Raw genomic sequence first — 22,754 nt, 5'->3', positions numbered from 1 at the left:
TTGGAACTAAAACAAGAGTGTTTAGTGTCATTTTAATGCCTGAAATTGGTCGAAATAGAAGCTTGTGAGTAGGAGAAAAAGTCTGTAAAAATGGCAATTTTGGTCACATTGAGGCTTTAAAAAGTAGTTATTCAACATGAGGCACAATCCAAATGACATTTTCAATCAATTTTTCTACAGTCCAAAAATTCCATTTTCTGATGAAAAACGAGGACCCGTGACCTGTCGAACTTTCTACAGATGGTCAGAAATGGTAATTTTTTAATTTTTAATTTTTTGACTGTAAATGACTATTGCATGTGAATTATCATTTTTGGAACTAAAACAAGAGTGTTTATAGTCATTGTAATGCCTGAAATTGGTCGAAATAGAAGCTTCTGAGTAGGAGAAAAAGTCTGTAAAAATGGCAATTTTGGTCACAATGAGGCTTTAAAAAGTAGTTATTCAACATGAGGCACAATCCAAATGACATTTTCAATGAATTTTTCTACAGTCCAAAAAATCAATTTTCTGATGAAAAATGAGGACCCGTGACCTGTCGAACTTTCTCCAGATGGTCAGAAATGGTAATTTTTGAATGTTTAATTTTTTGACTGTAAATGACTATTGCATTTGAATTATCACTTTTGGAACTAAAACAAGAGTGTTTAGTGTCATTTTAATGCCTGAAATTGGTCGAAATAGAAGCTTGTCAGTAGGAGAAAAAGTCTGTAAAAATGGCAATTTTGGTCACATTGAGGCTTTAAAAAGTAGTTATTCAACATGAGGCACAATCCAAATGACATTTTCAATCAATTTTTCTACAGTCCAAAAATTCCATTTTCTGATGAAAAACGAGGACCCGTGACCTGTCGAACTTTCTACAGATGGTCAGAAATGGTAATTTTTTAATGTTTAATTTTTTGACTGTAAATGACTATTGCATGTGAATAATCACTTTTAGACTAAAACAAGAGTGTTTAGTGTCATTTTAATGCCTGAAATTGGTCGAAATAGAAGCTTCTGAGTAGGAGAAAAAGTCTGTAAAAATGGAAATTTTGGTCACATTGAGGATTTAAAACGTAGTTATTCAACATGAGGCACAATCCAAATGACATTTTCAATCAATTTTTCTACAGTCCAAAAAATCAATTTTCTGATGAAAAAAGAGGACCTGTGACCTGTCGAACTTTCTCCAGATGGTCAGAAATGGTAATTTATTAATGTTTAATTTTGTGACTGAAAATGACTATTGCATGTGAATTATCACTTTTGGAACTCAAGCAAGAGTGTTTAGAGTCATTTGAATGCCTGAAATTGGTCGAAATAGAAGCTCCTGAGTAGGAGAAAAAGTCTGTAAAAATGGCAATTTTGGTCACAATGAGGCTTTAAAAAGTAGTTATTCAACATGAGGCACAATCCAAATGACATTTTCAATCAATTTTTCTACAGTCCAAAAATCTATTTTCTGATGAAAAATGAGGACCCGTGACCTGTCGAACTTTCTCCAGATGGTCAGAAATGGTAATTTTTGAATGTTCAATTTTTTGAATGTGAATGACTATTGCATGTGAATTATCATTTTTGGAACTAAAACAAGAGTGTTTAGAGTCATTGTAATGCCTGAAATTGGTCGAAATAGAAGCTTCTGAGTAGGAGAAAAAGTCTGTAAAAATGGCAATTTTGGTCACAATGAGGCTTTAAAATGTAGTTATTCAACATGAGGCACAATCCAAATGACATTTTCAATCAATTTTTCTACAGTCCAAAAAATCAATTTTCTGATGAAAAAAGAGGACCCGTGACCTGTCGAACTTTCTACAGATGGTCAGAAATGGTAATTTTTTAATGTTTAATTTTTGACTGTAAATGACTATTGCATGTGAATTATCACTTTTAGACTAAAACAAGAGTGTTTAGTGTCATTTTAATGCCTGAAATTGGTCGAAATAGAAGCTTGTGAGTAGGAGAAAAAGTCTGTAAAAATGGCAATTTTGGTCACATTGAGGATTTAAAATGTAGTTATTCAACATGAGGCACAATCCAAATGACATTTTCAATCAATTTTTCTACAGTCCAAAAAATCAATTTTCTGATGAAAAAAGAGGACCCGTGACCTGTCGAACTTTCTCCAGATGGTCAGAAATGGTAATTTATTAATGTTTAATTTTGTGACTGAAAATGACTATTGCATGTGAATTATCACTTTTGGAACTCAAGCAAGAGTGTTTAGAGTCATTTCAATGCCTGAAATTGGTCAAAATAGAAGCTCCTGAGTAGGAGAAAAAGTCTGTAAAAATGGCAATTTTGGTCAAAATGAGGCTTTAACAAGTAGTTATTCAACATGAGGCACAATCCAAATGACATTTTCAATCAATTTTTCTCCAGTCCAAAAAACTCAATTTTCTGATGAAAAACGAGGACCCGTGACCTGTCGAACTTTCTCCAGATGGTCAGAAATGGTAATTTTTTAATGTTTAATTTTTTGACTGTAAATGACTATTGCTTGTGAATTATCACTTTTGGAACTAAAAGAAGAGTGTTTAGAGTCATTTTAATGCCTGAAAATGGTCGAAATAGAAGCTTCTGAGTAGGAGAAAAAGTGTGTAAAAATGGCAATTTTGGTCACATTGAGGCTTTAAAAAGTAGTTATTCAACATGAGGCACAATCCAAATGACATTTTCAATCAATTTTTCTACAGTCCAAAAATTCCATTTTCTGATGAAAAACGAGGACCCGTGACCTGTCGAACTTTCTACAGATGGTCAGAAATGGTAATTTTTTAATGTTTAATTTTTTGACTGTAAATGACTATTGCATGTGAATTATCACTTTTAGACTAAAACAAGAGTGTTTAGAGTCATTTCAATGCCTGAAATTGGTCAAAATAGAAGCTCCTGAGTAGGAGAAAAAGTCTGTAAAAATGGCAATTTTGGTCAAAATGAGGCTTTAACAAGTAGTTATTCAACATGAGGCACAATCCAAATGACATTTTCAATCAATTTTTCTCCAGTCCAAAAAACTCAATTTTCTGATGAAAAACGAGGACCCGTGACCTGTCGAACTTTCTCCAGATGGTCAGAAATGGTAATTTTTTAATGTTTAATTTTTTGACTGTAAATGACTATTGCTTGTGAATTATCACTTTTGGAACTAAAAGAAGAGTGTTTAGAGTCATTTTAATGCCTGAAAATGGTCGAAATAGAAGCTTCTGAGTAGGAGAAAAAGTGTGTAAAAATGGCAATTTTGGTCACATTGAGGCTTTAAAAAGTAGTTATTCAACATGAGGCACAATCCAAATGACATTTTCAATCAATTTTTCTACAGTCCAAAAATAAATTTTCTGTTGAAAAATGAGGACCTGTGACCTGTCGAACTTTCTCCAGATGGTCAGAAATGGTAATTTATTAATGTTTAATTTTGTGAGTGAAAATGACTATTGCATGTGAATTATCACTTTTGGAACTCAAGCAAGAGTGTTTAGAGTCATTTTAATGCCTGAAATTGGTCAAAATAGAAGCTCCTGAGTAGGAGAAAAAGTCTGTAAAAATGGCAATTTTGGTCAAAATGAGGCTTTAACAAGTAGTTATTCAACATGAGGCACAATCCAAATGACATTTTCAATCAATTTTTCTCCAGTCCAAAAAATCCATTTTCTGATGAAAAACGAGGACCCGTGACCTGTCGAACTTTCTCCAGATGGTCAGAAATGGTAATTTTTTAATGTTTAATTTTTTGACTGTAAATGACTATTGCTTGTGAATTATCACTTTTGGAACTAAAAGAAGAGTGTTTAGAGTCATTTTAATGCCTGAAATTGGTCGAAATAGAAGCTTCTGAGTAGGAGAAAAAGTGTGTAAAAATGGCAATTTTGGTCACATTGAGGCTTTAAAAAGTAGTTATTCAACATGAGGCACAATCCAAATGACATTTTCAATCAATTTTTCTACAGTCCAAAAATAAATTTTCTGTTGAAAAATGAGGACCTGTGACCTGTCGAACTTTCTCCAGATAGTCAGAAATGGTAATTTTTGAATGTTTAATTTTTTGACTGTGAATGACTATTGCATGTGAATTATCACTTTTGGGACTAAAACAAGAGTGTTTAGAGTCATTGTAATGCCTGAAATTGGTCGAAATAGAAGCTTCTGAGTAGGAGAAAAAGTCTGTAAAAATTGAAATTTTGGTCACATTGAGGATTTAAAACGTAGTTATTCAACATGAGGCACAATCCAAATGACATTTTCAATCAAATTTTCTACAGTCCAAAAAATCAATTTTCTGATGAAAAAAGAGGACCCGTGACCTGTCGAACTTTCTCCAGATGGTCAGAAATTGTAATTTATTAATGTTTAATTTTGTGACTGAAAATGACTATTGCATGTGAATTATCACTTTTGGAACTCAAGCAAGAGTGTTTAGAGTCATTTGAATGCCTGAAATTGGTCGAAATAGAAGCTCCTGAGTAGGAGAAAAAGTCTGTAAAAATGGCAATTTTGGTCACAATGAGGCTTTAAAAAGTAGTTATTCAACATGAGGCACAATCCAAATGACATTTTCAATCAATTTTTCTACAGTCCAAAAATCTATTTTCTGATGAAAAATGAGGACCCGTGACCTGTCGAACTTTCTCCAGATGGTCAGAAATGGTAATTTTTGAATGTTTAATTTTTTGACTGTGAATGACTATTGCATGTGAATTATCATTTTTGGAACTAGAACAAGAGTGTTTAGTGTCATTTTAATGCCTGAAATTGGTCGAAATAGCAGCTTGTGAGTAGGAGAAAAAGTCTGTAAAAATGGCAATTTTGGTCACATTGAGGCTTTAAAAAGTAGTTATTCAACATGAGGCACAATCCAAATGACATTTTCAATCAATTTTTCTACAGTCCAAAAATTCCATTTTCTGATGAAAAACGAGGACCCGTGATCTGTCGAACTTTCTACAGATGGTCAGAAATGGTAATTTTTTAATGTTTAATTTTTTGACTGTAAATGACTTTTGCATGTGAATTATCACTTTTAGACTAAAACAAGAGTGTTTAGTGTCATTTTAATGCCTGAAATTGGGCGAAATAGAAGCTTGTGAGTAGGAGAAAAAGTCTGTAAAAATGGCAATTTTGGTCACATTGAGGATTTAAAAAGTAGGTATTCAACATGAGGCACAATCCACATGACATTTTCAATAAATTTTTCTACAGTCCAAAAAATCCATTTTCTGATGAAAAACGAGGACCCGTGACCTGTCGAACTTTTTCCAGATGGTCAGAAATGGTAATTTTTTAATGTTTAATTTTTTGACTGTAAATGACTATTGCATGTGAATTATCACTTTTGGAACTAAAATAAGTGTGTTTAGAGTGATTTTAATGCCTGAAATTGTTCGAAATAGAAGCTTCTGAGTAGGAGAAAAAGTCTGTAAAAATTGTAATTTTGGTCACATTGAGGCTTTAAAAAGTAGTTATTCAACATGAGGCACAATCCAAATGACATTTTCAATCAATTTTTCTACAGTCCAAAAATCTATTTTCTGATGAAAAATGAGGACCCGTGACTTGTCGAACTTTCTCCAGATGGTCAGAAATGGTAATTTTTGAATGTTTAATTTTTTGACTGTGAATGACTATTGCATGTGAATTATCATTTTTGGAACTAAAACAAGAGTGTTTAGAGTCATTGTAATGCCTGAAATTGGTCGAAATAGAAGCTTCTGAGTAGGAGAAAAAGTCTGTAAAAATGGCAATTTTGGTCACAATGAGGCTTTAAAAAGTAGTTATTCAACATGAGGCACAATCCATATGACATTTTCCATGAATTTTTCTACAGTCCAAAAAATCAATTTTCTGATGAAAAACGAGGACCCGTGACCTGTCGAACTTTCTCCAGATAGTCAGAAATGGTAATTTTTTAATGTTTAATTTTTTGACTGTAAATGACTATTGCATGTGAATTATCACTTTTGGAACTAAAACAAGAGTGTTTAGTGTCATTTTAATGCCTGAAATTGGTCGAAATAGAAGCTTGTGAGTAGGAGAAAAAGTCTGTAAAAATGGCAATTTTGGTCACATTGAGGCTTTAAAAAGTAGTTATTCAACATGAGGCACAATCCAAATGACATTTTCAATCAATTTTTCTACAGTCCAAAAATTCCATTTTCTGATGAAAAACGAGGACCCGTGACCTGTCGAACTTTCTACAGATGGTCAGAAATGGTAATTTTTTAATTTTTAATTTTTTGACTGTAAATGACTATTGCATGTGAATTATCATTTTTGGAACTAAAACAAGAGTGTTTATAGTCATTGTAATGCCTGAAATTGGTCGAAATAGAAGCTTCTGAGTAGGAGAAAAAGTCTGTAAAAATGGCAATTTTGGTCACAATGAGGCTTTAAAAAGTAGTTATTCAACATGAGGCACAATCCAAATGACATTTTCAATGAATTTTTCTACAGTCCAAAAAATCAATTTTCTGATGAAAAATGAGGACCCGTGACCTGTCGAACTTTCTCCAGATGGTCAGAAATGGTAATTTTTGAATGTTTAATTTTTTGACTGTAAATGACTATTGCATTTGAATTATCACTTTTGGAACTAAAACAAGAGTGTTTAGTGTCATTTTAATGCCTGAAATTGGTCGAAATAGAAGCTTGTCAGTAGGAGAAAAAGTCTGTAAAAATGGCAATTTTGGTCACATTGAGGCTTTAAAAAGTAGTTATTCAACATGAGGCACAATCCAAATGACATTTTCAATCAATTTTTCTACAGTCCAAAAATTCCATTTTCTGATGAAAAACGAGGACCCGTGACCTGTCGAACTTTCTACAGATGGTCAGAAATGGTAATTTTTTAATGTTTAATTTTTTGACTGTAAATGACTATTGCATGTGAATAATCACTTTTAGACTAAAACAAGAGTGTTTAGTGTCATTTTAATGCCTGAAATTGGTCGAAATAGAAGCTTCTGAGTAGGAGAAAAAGTCTGTAAAAATGGAAATTTTGGTCACATTGAGGATTTAAAACGTAGTTATTCAACATGAGGCACAATCCAAATGACATTTTCAATCAATTTTTCTACAGTCCAAAAAATCAATTTTCTGATGAAAAAAGAGGACCTGTGACCTGTCGAACTTTCTCCAGATGGTCAGAAATGGTAATTTATTAATGTTTAATTTTGTGACTGAAAATGACTATTGCATGTGAATTATCACTTTTGGAACTCAAGCAAGAGTGTTTAGAGTCATTTGAATGCCTGAAATTGGTCGAAATAGAAGCTCCTGAGTAGGAGAAAAAGTCTGTAAAAATGGCAATTTTGGTCACAATGAGGCTTTAAAAAGTAGTTATTCAACATGAGGCACAATCCAAATGACATTTTCAATCAATTTTTCTACAGTCCAAAAATCTATTTTCTGATGAAAAATGAGGACCCGTGACCTGTCGAACTTTCTCCAGATGGTCAGAAATGGTAATTTTTGAATGTTCAATTTTTTGAATGTGAATGACTATTGCATGTGAATTATCATTTTTGGAACTAAAACAAGAGTGTTTAGAGTCATTGTAATGCCTGAAATTGGTCGAAATAGAAGCTTCTGAGTAGGAGAAAAAGTCTGTAAAAATGGCAATTTTGGTCACAATGAGGCTTTAAAATGTAGTTATTCAACATGAGGCACCATCCAAATGACATTTTCAATCAATTTTTCTACAGTCCAAAAAATCAATTTTCTGATGAAAAAAGAGGACCCGTGACCTGTCGAACTTTCTACAGATGGTCAGAAATGGTAATTTTTTAATGTTTAATTTTTGACTGTAAATGACTATTGCATGTGAATTATCACTTTTAGACTAAAACAAGAGTGTTTAGTGTCATTTTAATGCCTGAAATTGGTCGAAATAGAAGCTTGTGAGTAGGAGAAAAAGTCTGTAAAAATGGCAATTTTGGTCACATTGAGGATTTAAAATGTAGTTATTCAACATGAGGCACAATCCAAATGACATTTTCAATCAATTTTTCTACAGTCCAAAAAATCAATTTTCTGATGAAAAAAGAGGACCCGTGACCTGTCGAACTTTCTCCAGATGGTCAGAAATGGTAATTTATTAATGTTTAATTTTGTGACTGAAAATGACTATTGCATGTGAATTATCACTTTTGGAACTCAAGCAAGAGTGTTTAGAGTCATTTCAATGCCTGAAATTGGTCAAAATAGAAGCTCCTGAGTAGGAGAAAAAGTCTGTAAAAATGGCAATTTTGGTCAAAATGAGGCTTTAACAAGTAGTTATTCAACATGAGGCACAATCCAAATGACATTTTCAATCAATTTTTCTCCAGTCCAAAAAACTCAATTTTCTGATGAAAAACGAGGACCCGTGACCTGTCGAACTTTCTCCAGATGGTCAGAAATGGTAATTTTTTAATGTTTAATTTTTTGACTGTAAATGACTATTGCTTGTGAATTATCACTTTTGGAACTAAAAGAAGAGTGTTTAGAGTCATTTTAATGCCTGAAAATGGTCGAAATAGAAGCTTCTGAGTAGGAGAAAAAGTGTGTAAAAATGGCAATTTTGGTCACATTGAGGCTTTAAAAAGTAGTTATTCAACATGAGGCACAATCCAAATGACATTTTCAATCAATTTTTCTACAGTCCAAAAATTCCATTTTCTGATGAAAAACGAGGACCCGTGACCTGTCGAACTTTCTACAGATGGTCAGAAATGGTAATTTTTTAATGTTTAATTTTTTGACTGTAAATGACTATTGCATGTGAATTATCACTTTTAGACTAAAACAAGAGTGTTTAGAGTCATTTCAATGCCTGAAATTGGTCAAAATAGAAGCTCCTGAGTAGGAGAAAAAGTCTGTAAAAATGGCAATTTTGGTCAAAATGAGGCTTTAACAAGTAGTTATTCAACATGAGGCACAATCCAAATGACATTTTCAATCAATTTTTCTCCAGTCCAAAAAACTCAATTTTCTGATGAAAAACGAGGACCCGTGACCTGTCGAACTTTCTCCAGATGGTCAGAAATGGTAATTTTTTAATGTTTAATTTTTTGACTGTAAATGACTATTGCTTGTGAATTATCACTTTTGGAACTAAAAGAAGAGTGTTTAGAGTCATTTTAATGCCTGAAAATGGTCGAAATAGAAGCTTCTGAGTAGGAGAAAAAGTGTGTAAAAATGGCAATTTTGGTCACATTGAGGCTTTAAAAAGTAGTTATTCAACATGAGGCACAATCCAAATGACATTTTCAATCAATTTTTCTACAGTCCAAAAATAAATTTTCTGTTGAAAAATGAGGACCTGTGACCTGTCGAACTTTCTCCAGATGGTCAGAAATGGTAATTTATTAATGTTTAATTTTGTGAGTGAAAATGACTATTGCATGTGAATTATCACTTTTGGAACTCAAGCAAGAGTGTTTAGAGTCATTTTAATGCCTGAAATTGGTCAAAATAGAAGCTCCTGAGTAGGAGAAAAAGTCTGTAAAAATGGCAATTTTGGTCAAAATGAGGCTTTAACAAGTAGTTATTCAACATGAGGCACAATCCAAATGACATTTTCAATCAATTTTTCTCCAGTCCAAAAAATCCATTTTCTGATGAAAAACGAGGACCCGTGACCTGTCGAACTTTCTCCAGATGGTCAGAAATGGTAATTTTTTAATGTTTAATTTTTTGACTGTAAATGACTATTGCTTGTGAATTATCACTTTTGGAACTAAAAGAAGAGTGTTTAGAGTCATTTTAATGCCTGAAATTGGTCGAAATAGAAGCTTCTGAGTAGGAGAAAAAGTGTGTAAAAATGGCAATTTTGGTCACATTGAGGCTTTAAAAAGTAGTTATTCAACATGAGGCACAATCCAAATGACATTTTCAATCAATTTTTCTACAGTCCAAAAATAAATTTTCTGTTGAAAAATGAGGACCTGTGACCTGTCGAACTTTCTCCAGATAGTCAGAAATGGTAATTTTTGAATGTTTAATTTTTTGACTGTGAATGACTATTGCATGTGAATTATCACTTTTGGGACTAAAACAAGAGTGTTTAGAGTCATTGTAATGCCTGAAATTGGTCGAAATAGAAGCTTCTGAGTAGGAGAAAAAGTCTGTAAAAATTGAAATTTTGGTCACATTGAGGATTTAAAACGTAGTTATTCAACATGAGGCACAATCCAAATGACATTTTCAATCAAATTTTCTACAGTCCAAAAAATCAATTTTCTGATGAAAAAAGAGGACCCGTGACCTGTCGAACTTTCTCCAGATGGTCAGAAATTGTAATTTATTAATGTTTAATTTTGTGACTGAAAATGACTATTGCATGTGAATTATCACTTTTGGAACTCAAGCAAGAGTGTTTAGAGTCATTTGAATGCCTGAAATTGGTCGAAATAGAAGCTCCTGAGTAGGAGAAAAAGTCTGTAAAAATGGCAATTTTGGTCACAATGAGGCTTTAAAAAGTAGTTATTCAACATGAGGCACAATCCAAATGACATTTTCAATCAATTTTTCTACAGTCCAAAAATCTATTTTCTGATGAAAAATGAGGACCCGTGACCTGTCGAACTTTCTCCAGATGGTCAGAAATGGTAATTTTTGAATGTTTAATTTTTTGACTGTGAATGACTATTGCATGTGAATTATCATTTTTGGAACTAGAACAAGAGTGTTTAGTGTCATTTTAATGCCTGAAATTGGTCGAAATAGCAGCTTGTGAGTAGGAGAAAAAGTCTGTAAAAATGGCAATTTTGGTCACATTGAGGCTTTAAAAAGTAGTTATTCAACATGAGGCACAATCCAAATGACATTTTCAATCAATTTTTCTACAGTCCAAAAATTCCATTTTCTGATGAAAAACGAGGACCCGTGATCTGTCGAACTTTCTACAGATGGTCAGAAATGGTAATTTTTTAATGTTTAATTTTTTGACTGTAAATGACTTTTGCATGTGAATTATCACTTTTAGACTAAAACAAGAGTGTTTAGTGTCATTTTAATGCCTGAAATTGGGCGAAATAGAAGCTTGTGAGTAGGAGAAAAAGTCTGTAAAAATGGCAATTTTGGTCACATTGAGGATTTAAAAAGTAGGTATTCAACATGAGGCACAATCCACATGACATTTTCAATAAATTTTTCTACAGTCCAAAAAATCCATTTTCTGATGAAAAACGAGGACCCGTGACCTGTCGAACTTTTTCCAGATGGTCAGAAATGGTAATTTTTTAATGTTTAATTTTTTGACTGTAAATGACTATTGCATGTGAATTATCACTTTTGGAACTAAAATAAGTGTGTTTAGAGTGATTTTAATGCCTGAAATTGTTCGAAATAGAAGCTTCTGAGTAGGAGAAAAAGTCTGTAAAAATTGTAATTTTGGTCACATTGAGGCTTTAAAAAGTAGTTATTCAACATGAGGCACAATCCAAATGACATTTTCAATCAATTTTTCTACAGTCCAAAAATCTATTTTCTGATGAAAAATGAGGACCCGTGACTTGTCGAACTTTCTCCAGATGGTCAGAAATGGTAATTTTTGAATGTTTAATTTTTTGACTGTGAATGACTATTGCATGTGAATTATCATTTTTGGAACTAAAACAAGAGTGTTTAGAGTCATTGTAATGCCTGAAATTGGTCGAAATAGAAGCTTCTGAGTAGGAGAAAAAGTCTGTAAAAATGGCAATTTTGGTCACAATGAGGCTTTAAAAAGTAGTTATTCAACATGAGGCACAATCCATATGACATTTTCCATGAATTTTTCTACAGTCCAAAAAATCAATTTTCTGATGAAAAACGAGGACCCGTGACCTGTCGAACTTTCTCCAGATGGTCAGAAATGGTAATTTTTTAATGTTTAATTTTTTGACTGTAAATGACTATTGCATTTGAATTATCACTTTTGGAACTAAAACAAGAGTGTTTGGTGTCATTTTAATGCCTGAAATTGGTCGAAATAGAAGCTTGTGAGTAGGAGAAAAAGTCTGTAAAAATGGCAATTTTGGTCACATTGAGGCTTTAAAAAGTAGTTATTCAACATGAGGCACAATCCAAATGACATTTTCAATCAATTTTTCTACAGTCCAAAAATTCCATTTTCTGATGAAAAACGAGGACCCGTGACCTGTCGAACTTTCTACAGATGGTCAGAAATGGTAATTTTTTAATGTTTAATTTTTTGACTGTAAATGACTATTGCATGTGAATTATCACTTTTAGACTAAAACAAGAGTGTTTAGTGTCATTCTAATGCCTGAAATTGGTCGAAATAGAAGCTTCTGAGTAGGAGAAAAAGTCTGTAAAAATGGCAATTTTGGTCACATTGAGGATTTAAAACGTAGTTATTCAACATGATTCACAATCCAAATGACATTTTCAATCAATTTTTCTCCAGTCCAAAAAACTCAATTTTCTGATGAAAAACGAGGACCCGTGACCTGTCGAACTTTCCCCAGATGGTCAGAAATGGTAATTTTTTAATGTTTAATTTATTGACTGTAAATGACTATTGCTTGTGAATTATCAATTTTGGAACTAAAAGAAGAGTGTTTAGAGTCATTTTAATGCTTGAAAATGGTCGAAATAGAAGCTTCTGAGTAGGAGAAAAAGTGTGTAAAAATGGCAATTTTGGTCACATTGAGGCTTTAAAAAGTAGTTATTCAACATGAGGCACAATCCAAATGACATTTTCAATCAATTTTTCTACAGTCCAAAAATCTATTTTCTGATGAAAAATGAGGACCCGTGACCTGTCGAACTTTCTCCAGATGGTCAGAAATGGTAATTTTTGAATGTTTAATTTTTTGACTGTGAATGACTATTGCATGTGAATTATCATTTTTGGAACTAAAACAAGAGTGTTTAGAGTCATTGTATTGCCTGAAAATGGTCGAAATAGAAGCTTCTGAGTAGGAGAAAAAGTCTGTAAAAATGGCAATTTTGGTCACAATGAGGCTTTAAAAAGTAGTTATTCAACATGAGGCACAATCCAAATGACATTTTCAATGAATTTTTCTACAGTTCAAAAAATCAATTTTCTGATGAAAAACGAGGACCCGTGGCCTGTCGAACTTTCTCCAGATGGTCAGAAATGGTAATTTTTTAATGTTTAATTTTTTGACTGTAAATGACTATTGCATGTGAATTATCACTTTTGGAACTAAAACAAGAGTGTTTAGTGTCATTTTAATGCCTGAAATTGGTCGAAATAGAAGCTTGTGAGTAGGAGAAAAAGTCTGTAAAAATGGCAATTTTGGTCACATTGAGGCTTTAAAAAGTAGTTATTCAACATGAGGCACAATCCAAATGACATTTTCAATCAATTTTTCTACAGTCCAAAAATCTATTTTCTGATGAAAAATGAGGAACCGTGACCTGTCGAACTTTCTCCAGATGGTCAGAAATGGTAATTTTTTAATGTTTAATTTTTTGACTGTGAATGACTATTGCATGTGAATTATCATTTTTGGAACTTAAACAAGAGTGTTTAGAGTCATTGTAATGCCTGAAAATGGTCGAAATAGAAGCTTCTGAGTAGGAGAAAAAGTCTGTAAAAATGGCAATTTTGGTCACAATGAGGCTTTAAAAAGTAGTTATTCAACATGAGGCACAATCCAAATGACATTTTCAATGAATTTTTCTACAGTCCAAAAAATCAATTTTCTGATGAAAAACGAGGACTCGTGGCCTGTCGAACTTTCTCCAGATGGTCAGAAATGGTAATTTTTTAATGTTTAATTTTTTGATTGTAAATGACTATTGCATGTGAATTATCACTTTTGGAACTAAAACAAGAGTGTTTAGTGTCATTTTAATGCCTGAAATTGGTCGAAATAGAAGCTTGTTAGTAGGAGAAAAAGTCTGTAAAAATGGCAATTTTGGTCACATTGAGGCTTTAAAAAGTAGTTATTCAACATGAGGCACAATCCAAATGACATTTTCAATCAATTTTTCTACAGTCCAAAAAATCAATTTTCTGATGAAAAAAGAGGACCCGTGACCTGTCGAACTTTCTCCAGATGGTCAGAAATGGTAATTTATTAATGTTTAATTTTGTGACTGAAAATGACTATTGCATGTGAATTATCACTTTTGGAACTCAAGCAAGAGTGTTTAGAGTCATTTGAATGCCTGAAATTGGTCGAAATAGAAGCTCCTGAATAGGAGAAAAAGTCTGTAAAAATGGCAATTTTGGTCACAATGAGGCTTTAAAAAGTAGTTATTCAACATGAGGCACAATCCAAATGACATTTTCAATCAATTTTTCTACAGTCCAAAAATCTATTTTCTGATGAAAAATGAGGACCCGTGACCTGTCGAACTTTCTCCAGATGGTCAGAAATGGTAATTTTTGAATGTTCTATTTTTTGAATGTGAATGACTATTGCATGTGAATTATCATTTTTGGAACTAAAACAAGAGTGTTTAGAGTCATTGTAATGCCTGAAATTGGTCGAAATAGAAGCTTCTGAGTAGGAGAAAAAGTCTGTAAAAATGGCAATTTTGGTCACAATGAGGCTTTAAAAAGTAGTTTTTCAACATGAGGCACAATCCAAATGACATTTTCAATGAATTTTTCTACAGTCCAAAAAATCAATTTTCTGATGAAAAACGAGGACCCGTGACCTGTCGAACTTTCTCCAGATAGTCAGAAATGGTAATTTTTTAATGTTTAATTTTTTGACTGTAAATGACTATTGCATGTGAATTATCACTTTTGGAACTAAAACAAGAGTGTTTAGTGTCATTTTAATGCCTGAAATTGGTCGAAATAGAAGCTTGTGAGTAGGAGAAAAAGTCTGTAAAAATGGCAATTTTGGTCACATTGAGGCTTTAAAAAGTAGTTATTCAACATGAGGCACAATCCAAATGACATTTTCAATCAATTTTTCTACAGTCCAAAAATTCCATTTTCTGATGAAAAACGAGGACCCGTGACCTGTCGAACTTTCTCCAGATGGTCAGAAATGGTAATTTTTGAATGTTTAATTTTTTGACTGTGAATGACTATTGCATGTGAATTATCATTTTGGAACTAAAACAAGAGTGTTTAGAGTCATTGTATTGCCTGAAAATGGTCGAAATAGAAGCTTCTGAGTAGGAGAAAAAGTCTGTAAAAATGGCAATTTTGGTCACAATGAGGCTTTAAAAAGTAGTTATTCAACATGAGGCACAATCCAAATGACATTTTCAATCAATTTTTCTACAGTCCAAAAATCTATTTTCTGATGAAAAATGAGGAACCGTGACCTGTCGAACTTTCTCCAGATGGTCAGAAATGGTAATTTTTTAATGTTTAATTTTTGACTGTGAATGACTATTGCATGTGAATTATCATTTTTGGAACTAAAACAAGAGTGTTTAGAGTCATTGTAATGCCTGAAAATGGTCGAAATAGAAGCTTCTGAGTAGGAGAAAAAGTCTGTAAAAATGGCAATTTTGGTCACAATGAGGCTTTAAAAAGTAGTTATTCAACATGAGGCACAATCCAAATGACATTTTCAATGAATTTTTCTACAGTCCAAAAATCAATTTTCTGATGAAAAACGAGGACTCGTGGCCTGTCGAACTTTCTCCAGATGGTCAGAAATGGTAATTTTTTAATGTTTAATTTTTTGATTGTAAATGACTATTGCATGTGAATTATCACTTTTGGAACTAAAACAAGAGTGTTTAGTGTCATTTTAATGCCTGAAATTGGTCGAAATAGAAGCTTGTTAGTAGGAGAAAAAGTCTGTAAAAATGGCAATTTTGGTCACATTGAGGCTTTAAAAAGTAGTTATTCAACATGAGGCACAATCCAAATGACATTTTCAATCAATTTTTCTACAGTCCAAAAAATCAATTTTCTGATGAAAAAAGAGGACCCGTGACCTGTCGAACTTTCTCCAGATGGTCAGAAATGGTAATTTATTAATGTTTAATTTTGTGACTGAAAATGACTATTGCATGTGAATTATCACTTTTGGAACTCAAGCAAGAGTGTTTAGAGTCATTTGAATGCCTGAAATTGGTCGAAATAGAAGCTCCTGAATAGGAGAAAAAGTCTGTAAAAATGGCAATTTTGGTCACAATGAGGCTTTAAAAAGTAGTTATTCAACATGAGGCACAATCCAAATGACATTTTCAATCAATTTTTCTACAGTCCAAAAATCTATTTTCTGATGAAAAATGAGGACCCGTGACCTGTCGAACTTTCTCCAGATGGTCAGAAATGGTAATTTTTGAATGTTCTATTTTTTGAATGTGAATGACTATTGCATGTGAATTATCATTTTTGGAACTAAAACAAGAGTGTTTAGAGTCATTGTAATGCCTGAAATTGGTCGAAATAGAAGCTTCTGAGTAGGAGAAAAAGTCTGTAAAAATGGCAATTTTGGTCACAATGAGGCTTTAAAAAGTAGTTATTCAACATGAGGCACAATCCAAATGACATTTTCAATGAATTTTTCTACAGTCCAAAAAATCAATTTTCTGATGAAAAACGAGGACCCGTGACCTGTCGAACTTTCTCCAGATAGTCAGAAATGGTAATTTTTTAATGTTTAATTTTTTGACTGTAAATGACTATTGCATGTGAATTATCACTTTTGGAACTAAAACAAGAGTGTTTAGTGTCATTTTAATGCCTGAAATTGGTCGAAATAGAAGCTTGTGAGTAGGAGAAAAAGTCTGTAAAAATGGCAATTTTGGTCACATTGAGGCTTTAAAAAGTAGTTATTCAACATGAGGCACAATCCAAATGACATTTTCAATCAATTTTTCTACAGTCCAAAAATTCCATTTTCTGATGAAAAACGAGGACCCGTGACCTGTCGAACTTTCTACAGATGGTCAGAAATGGTAATTTTTTAATGTTTAATTTTTTGACTGTAAATGACTATTGCATGTGAATTATCATTTTTGGAACTAAAACAAGAGTGTTTATAGTCATTGTAATGCCTGAAATTGGTCGAAATAGAAGCTTCTGAGTAGGAGAAAAAGTCTGTAAAAATGGCAATTTTGGTCACAATGAGGCTTTAAAAAGTAGTTATTCAACATGAGGCACAATCCAAATGACATTTTCAATGAATTTTTCTACAGTCCAAAAAATCAATTTTCTGATGAAAAATGAGGACCCGTGACCTGTCGAACTTTCTCCAGATGGTCAGAAATGGTAATTTTTGAATGTTTAATTTTTTGACTGTAAATGACTATTGCATTTGAATTATCACTTTTGGAACTAAAACAAGAGTGTTTAGTGTCATTTTAATGCCTGAAATTGGTCGAAATAGAAGCTTGTGAGTAGGAGAAAAAGTCTGTAAAAATGGCAATTTTGGTCACATTGAGGCTTTAAAAAGTAGTTATTCAACATGAGGCACAATCCAAATGACATTTTCAATCAATTTTTCTACAGTCCAAAAATTCCATTTTCTGATGAAAAACGAGGACCCGTGACCTGTCGAACTTTCTACAGATGGTCAGAAATGGTAATTTTTTAATGTTTAATTTTTTGACTGTAAATGACTATTGCATGTGAATAATCACTTTTAGACTAAAACAAGAGTGTTTAGTGTCATTTTAATGCCTGAAATTGGTCGAAATAGAAGCTTCTGAGTAGGAGAAAAAGTCTGTAAAAATGGAAATTTTGGTCACATTGAGGATTTAAAACGTAGTTATTCAACATGAGGCACAATCCAAATGACATTTTCAATCAATTTTTCTACAGTCCAAAAAATCAATTTTCTGATGAAAAAAGAGGACCCGTGACCTGTCGAACGTTCTCCAGATGGTCAGAAATGGTAATTTATTAATGTTTAATTTTGTGACTGTGAATGACTATTGCATGTGAATTATCATTTTTGGAACTAAAACAATAGTGTTTAGAGTCATTGTAATGCCTGAAATTGGTCAAATAGAAGCTTCTGAGTAGGAGAAAAAGTATGTAAAAATGGCAATTTTGGTCACAATGAGGCTTGAAAAAGTAGTTATTCAACATGAGGCACAATCCAAATGACATTTTCAATGAATTTTTCTACAGTCCAAAAAATCAATTTTCTGATGAAAAACGAGGACCGGTGACCTGTCGAAATTTCTCCAGATGGTCAGAAATGGTAATTTTTTAATGTTTAATTTTTTGACTGTAAATGACTATTGCATGTGAATTATCACTTTTGGAACTAAAACAAGAGTGTTTAGTGTCATTTTAATGCCTGAAATTGGTCGAAATAGAAGCTTCTGAGTAGGAGAAAAAGTGTGTAAAAATTGGCAATTTTGGTCACATTGAGGCTTTAAAAAGTAGTTATTCAACATGAGGCACAATCCAAATGACATTTTCAATCAATTTTTCTACAGTCCAAAAATTCCATTTTCTGATGAAAAACGAGGACCCGTGACCTGTCGAACTTTCTACAGATGGTCAGAAATGGTAATTTTTTAATGTTTAATTTTTTGACTGTAAATGACTATTGCATGTGAATTATCACTTTTAGACTAAAACAAGAGTGTTTAGTGTCATTTTAATGCCTGAAATTGGTCGAAATAGAAGCTTCTGAGTAGGAGAAAAAGTCTGTAAAAATTGAAATTTTGGTCACATTGAGGATTTAAAACGTAGTTATTCAACATGAGGCACAATCCAAATGACATTTTCAATCAATTTTTCTACAGTCCAAAAAATCAATTTTCTGATGAAAAAAGAGGACCCGTGACCTGTAGAACTTTCTCCAGATGGTCAGAAATGGTAATTTATTAATGTTTAATTTTGTGACTGAAAATGACTATTGCATGTGAATTATCACTTTTGGAACTCAAGCAAGAGTGTTTAGAGTCATTTGAATGCGTGAAATTGGTCGAAATAGAAGCTCCTGAGTAGGAGAAAAAGTCTGTAAAAATGGCAATTTTGGTCACAATGAGGCTTTAAAAAGTAGTTATTCAACATGAGGCACAATCCAAATAACATTTTCAATCAATTTTTCTACAGTCCAAAAATCTATTTTCTGATGAAAAATGAGGACCCGTGACCTGTCGAACTTTCTCCAGATGGTCAGAAATGGTAATTTTTGAATGTTTAATTTTTTGACTGTGAATGACTATTGCATGTGAATTATCATTTTTGGAACTAAAACAAGAGTGTTTAGTGTCATTTTAATGCCTGAAATTGGTCGAAATAGAAGGTTGTGAGTAGGAGAAAAAGTCTGTAAAAATGGCAATTTTGGTCACATTGAGGCTTTAAAAAGTAGTTATTCAACATGAGGCACAATCCAAATGACATTTTCAATCAATTTTTCTACAGTCCAAAAATTCCATTTTCTGATGAAAAACGAGGACCCGTGACCTGTCGAACTTTCTACAGATGGTCAGAAATGGTAATTTTTTAATGTTTAATTTTTTGACTGTAAATGACTATTGCATGTGAATTATCACTTTTAGACTAAAACAAGAGTGTTTAGTGTCATTTTAATGCCTGAAATTGGTCGAAATAGAAGCTTGTGAGTAGGAGAAAAAGTCTGTAAAAATGGCAATTTTGGTCACATTGAGGATTTAAAAAGTAGGTTTTCAACATGAGGCACAATCCACATGACATGTTCAATACATTTTTCTACAGTCCAAAAAATCCATTTTCTGATGAAAAACGAGGACCCGTGACCTGTCGAACTTTTTCCAGATGGTCAGAAATGGTAATTTTTTAATGTTTAATTTTTTGACTGTAAATGACTATTGCATGTGAATTATCACTTTTGGAACTAAAATAAGTGTGTTTAGAGTGATTTTAATGCCTGAAATTGTTCGAAATAGAAGCTTCTGAGTAGGAGAAAAAGTCTGTAAAAATTGTAATTTTGGTCACATTGAGGCTTTAAAAAGTAGTTATTCAACATGAGGCACAATCCAAATGACATTTTCAATGAATTTTTCTACAGTCCAAAAAATCAATTTTCTGATGAAAAACGAGGACCCGTGACCTGTCGAACTTTCTCCAGATGGTCAGAAATGGTAATTTTTTAATGTTTAATTTTTTGACTGTAAATGACTATTGCATTTGAATTATCACTTTTGGAACTAAAACAAGAGTGATTAGTGTCATTTTAATGCCTGAAATTGGTCGAAATAGAAGCTTGTGAGTAGGAGAAAAAGTCTGTAAAAATGGCAATTTTGGTCACATTGAGGCTTTAAAAAGTAGTTATTCAACATGAGGCACAATCCAAATGACATTTTCAATCAATTTTTCTACAGTCCAAAAATTCCATTTTCTGATGAAAAACGAGGACCCGTGACCTGTCGAACTTTCTACAGATGGTCAGAAATGGTAATTTTTTAATGTTTAATTTTTTGACTGTAAATGACTATTGCATGTGAATAATCACTTTTAGACTAAAACAAGAGTGTTTAGTGTCATTTTAATGCCTGAAATTGGTCGAAATAGAAGCTTCTGAGTAGGAGAAAAAGTCTGTAAAAATGGAAATTTTGGTCACATTGAGGATTTAAAACGTAGTTATTCAACATGAGGCACAATCCAAATGACATTTTCAATCAATTTTTCTACAGTCCAAAATATCAATTTTCTGATGAAAAAAGAGGACCCGTGACCTGTCGAACGTTCTCCAGATGGTCAGAAATGGTAATTTATTAATGTTTAATTTTGTGACTGTGAATGACTATTGCATGTGAATTATCATTTTTGGAACTAAAACAATAGTGTTTAGAGTCATTGTAATGCCTGAAATTGGTCAAATAGAAGCTTCTGAGTAGGAGAAAAAGTATGTAAAAATGGCAATTTTGGTCACAATGAGGCTTGAAAAAGTAGTTATTCAACATGAGGCACAATCCAAATGACATTTTCAATGAATTTTTCTACAGTCCAAAAAATCAATTTTCTGATGAAAAACGAGGACCGGTGACCTGTCGAAATTTCTCCAGATGGTCAGAAATGGTAATTTTTTAATGTTTAATTTTTTGACTGTAAATGACTATTGCATGTGAATTATCACTTTTGGAACTAAAACAAGAGTGTTTAGTGTCATTTTAATGCCTGAAATTGGTCGAAATAGAAGCTTCTGAGTAGGAGAAAAAGTGTGTAAAAATGGCAATTTTGGTCACATTGAGGCTTTAAAAAGTAGTTATTCAACATGAGGCACAATCCAAATGACATTTTCAATCAATTTTTCTACAGTCCAAAAATTCCATTTTCTGATGAAAAACGAGGACCCGTGACCTGTCGAACTTTCTACAGATGGTCAGAAATGGTAATTTTTTAATGTTTAATTTTTTGACTGTAAATGACTATTGCATGTGAATTATCACTTTTAGACTAAAACAAGAGTGTTTAGTGTCATTTTAATGCCTGAAATTGGTCGAAATAGAAGCTTCTGAGTAGGAGAAAAAGTCTGTAAAAATTGAAATTTTGGTCACATTGAGGATTTAAAACGTAGTTATTCAACATGAGGCACAATCCAAATGACATTTTCAATCAATTTTTCTACAGTCCAAAAAATCAATTTTCTGATGAAAAAAGAGGACCCGTGACCTGTAGAACTTTCTCCAGATGGTCAGAAATGGTAATTTATTAATGTTTAATTTTGTGACTGAAAATGACTATTGCATGTGAATTATCACTTTTGGAACTCAAGCAAGAGTGTTTAGAGTCATTTGAATGCGTGAAATTGGTCGAAATAGAAGCTCCTGAGTAGGAGAAAAAGTCTGTAAAAATGGCAATTTTGGTCACAATGAGGCTTTAAAAAGTAGTTATTCAACATGAGGCACAATCCAAATAACATTTTCAATCAATTTTTCTACAGTCCAAAAATCTATTTTCTGATGAAAAATGAGGACCCGTGACCTGTCGAACTTTCTCCAGATGGTCAGAAATGGTAATTTTTGAATGTTTAATTTTTTGACTGTGAATGACTATTGCATGTGAATTATTATTTTTGGAACTAAAACAAGAGTGTTTAGTGTCATTTTAATGCCTGAAATTGGTCGAAATAGAAGCTTGTGAGTAGGAGAAAAAGTCTGTAAAATGGCAATTTTGGTCACATTGAGGCTTTAAAAAGTAGTTATTCAACATGAGGCACAATCCAAATGACATTTTCAATCAATTTTTCTACAGTCCAAAAATTCCATTTTCTGATGAAAAACGAGGACCCGTGACCTGTCGAACTTTCTACAGATGGTCAGAAATGGTAATTTTTTAATGTTTAATTTTTTGACTGTAAATGACTATTGCATGTGAATTATCACTTTTAGACTAAAACAAGAGTGTTTAGTGTCATTTTAATGCCTGAAATTGGTCGAAATAGAAGCTTGTGAGTAGGAGAAAAAGTCTGTAAAAATGGCAATTTTGGTCACATTGAGGATTTAAAAAGTAGGTTTTCAACATGAGGCACAATCCACATGACATGTTCAATACATTTTTCTACAGTCCAAAAAATCCATTTTCTGATGAAAAACGAGGACCCGTGACCTGTCGAACTTTTTCCAGATGGTCAGAAATGGTAATTTTTTAATGTTTAATTTTTTGACTGTAAATGACTATTGCATGTGAATTATCACTTTTGGAACTAAAATAAGTGTGTTTAGAGTGATTTTAATGCCTGAAATTGTTCGAAATAGAAGCTTCTGAGTAGGAGAAAAAGTCTGTAAAAATTGTAATTTTGGTCACATTGAGGCTTTAAAAAGTAGTTATTCAACATGAGGCACAATCCAAATGACATTTTCAATCAATTTTTCTACAGTCCAAAAATCTATTTTCTGATGAAAAATGAGGACCCGTGACTTGTCGAACTTTCTCCAGATGGTCAGAAATG

The sequence above is a fragment of the Triturus cristatus genome, chromosome 4_1 (assembly GCF_964204655.1).
Source record: "Triturus cristatus chromosome 4_1, aTriCri1.1, whole genome shotgun sequence".
In the NCBI taxonomy this organism is placed as follows: domain Eukaryota; kingdom Metazoa; phylum Chordata; class Amphibia; order Caudata; family Salamandridae; genus Triturus; species Triturus cristatus.
The sequence above is the reverse complement of the archived record's forward strand: the minus strand, read 5'-3'. Positions refer to the sequence as shown.